This window comes from Bubalus kerabau, chromosome 14, assembly GCF_029407905.1.
Source record: "Bubalus kerabau isolate K-KA32 ecotype Philippines breed swamp buffalo chromosome 14, PCC_UOA_SB_1v2, whole genome shotgun sequence".
Classification (NCBI taxonomy): Eukaryota; Metazoa; Chordata; class Mammalia; order Artiodactyla; family Bovidae; genus Bubalus; species Bubalus kerabau.
In genome coordinates, this window is record NC_073637.1 from 51,534,462 (window position 1) to 51,536,888 (window position 2,427).

A 2,427-nucleotide genomic window follows, 5' to 3' on the forward strand; every position below is an offset into this window, starting at 1 on the left:
CTAGTTAAAATGATAAATTATGTAATTTCAGTTGAGCAACAAGAGAAGTGAAGACAGTTGTGTAGGTTTATAGGCTGGAGTATAACTGAGATTGATGAACTCGTGCAATGAGTTATTTGAACAAATGAGCTGGAAGAAGAGGAAGAAAAATTTCCCAAAGGTATACTTTCTTTATTGTGAAATAATCTCTTTTTTAAAAAATCATGTTTAGATGGCTTTCTGGCTTCCTTGTATTTTATTTTGCTGTTTTCCCCCTCAGTTATTGTGAATAAATCTACAGTTGTGAAATAAACAATGAAAACCTGAGAGTGCTGGGGCCTGCAGTGGATATTTTGGATAGTTAGTGATGTCAAAGGAAGAGCTATGGTGTCCTGGTTTCTGCTCAATTGGGTGATCCACATTAGCTCAAATCCTAACCTGGAAATTATTTTTCCCATCCCAAAGGGAGTAGGATATAAATGTCCCACCTACCAGTGTAGAACTTTGAACACAGATATCTCACCTGCATCCTGAGAAAGCTGTATGCAGGTCAAGAAGCAACAGTTAGAACCAGACATGGAACAATGACTGGTTCCAAATTGGAAAAGGAGTATGTCAAGGCTATATATTGTTACCTTGCTTATTTAATTTATATGCAGAGTACATCATGAGAAATGCCAGGCTGGATGAAGTACAAGCTGGAATCAAGATTGCCAGGAGAAATATCAATAACCTCAGATATGAAGATGACACCACCCTTATGGCAGAAAGCAAAGAGGAACTGAAGAGTCTCTTCATGATGGTGAAAGAGGAGAGTGAAAAAGTTGATTTAAAATTCAACATTCAAAAAACAAAGATCATGGCATCCAGTCTCATCACTTCATGGCAAATAGATGGGAAGCAATGAAAACAGTGACAAACTCTTGGGCTACAAAATCACTGCAGATGGTGACTGCAGCCATGAAATTAAAAGATGCTTGCTCTTTGGAAGAAAAGCCATGACCCAGCTAAACAGTATATTAAATGCAGAAACATTACTTTGGCAACACATATCTGTTTCGTCAAAGCTATGTTTTTTCCATTGTTCATGTATGGATATGACAGTTGGACCAGAAAGAAGGCTGAGCACCAAAGAATTGATGCTTTTGAACTGTGGTGTTGGAGAAGACTCTTGAGAGTCCCTTGGACTGCAAGGGTATTAAACCAGTCAATCCTAAAGGAAATAAGTGCTGAATATTCACTGGAAAGACTGATGCTGAAGCTCCAATACTTTGGCCACCTGAGGTGAAGAGCCGACTCACTGGAAAAGACCCTGATGCTGGGAAAGGTTGAAAGCAGGAGGAGAAAGGGACGACAGAGGATGAGATGGTTGGATAGCATTACCGACTTAATGGGCATGATTTTGAGCAAGCTCCAGGAGATGATGAAGGACAGGGAAGCCTGGTTTGCTGCAGTCCATGAGGTCACAAAGAGTGACACGACCGAGGGACTGAACAACACCAACAACAAAAGTAGAGATAGTTGCTCTACCGGGTAAAAGAAGTCTTTTCTGGAAACAAATAGCTCATGATGAGTATTTTGCAGTTTATTACAGGCAAGGAATTCTCCCTGGGAATATCACTACTAAGACTTCACACTACTATAAATAATCAGAGTATAAGCTTTGTGCATATAAAGTAAGTCCTTACTATTTGCAAAGGGTCTTCAAGCCCTTCAACCATCTGGAGTCACTGTCTCTTTTAATATGACTTTACCTCCAATTCCATACTTTTTGGGCGGCTCTTACCAAAACTTTATGAATAATCAAGGGAATGCTTATGTTTCAAGTCAGAACATACTTCATTCTTCTTCCCACTCTTCTAGAAGGTTCATTCCTGCTAAACATGGTATCACTTTTTCTGTCTTCCAAAAAACCACTAAAAAGTTTGTAGGTAGCAATCACTATTGTGAATTTTCTTGGGATGTAGCCTCTTGAAGAATGGCACACAAATGATTTAAAATCAAATATTACACATTTTTATTCAGGTTTTATCACAACTGGAAATTCCACACAATTTTATTCTCTTCAGTGTCAAAGCAAATCTGTATCAGCCAGAGTTAAATACTCAAGAAAGACTCAACTACTGCAGTTGGAGAATGAAGCCTACTCCACTGAAGCAGAAGGTGGGAGAGTGTTTAGGCACTAGGTGGAGCTAGTGAGAAAGTCCCAGAGGTCTTAAGAAAGAAAGCTGGTCAACATGAGTAGGCAACTTGTTTTTATTAATCTACTGATGTGGTGGTGCAGTTGGTAAAGAATCCTCCTGCCAATACAGGAGACACAAAAGATATGGGTTTGATCCCTGGGTCAGGAAGATCCTACGGAGAAGGAAATGGCAACCCACTCCAGTATTCTTGCCTGAAAAATTCCATGGACAGAGGACTCTGGCAGGCTACAGTCCATGGGGTTGC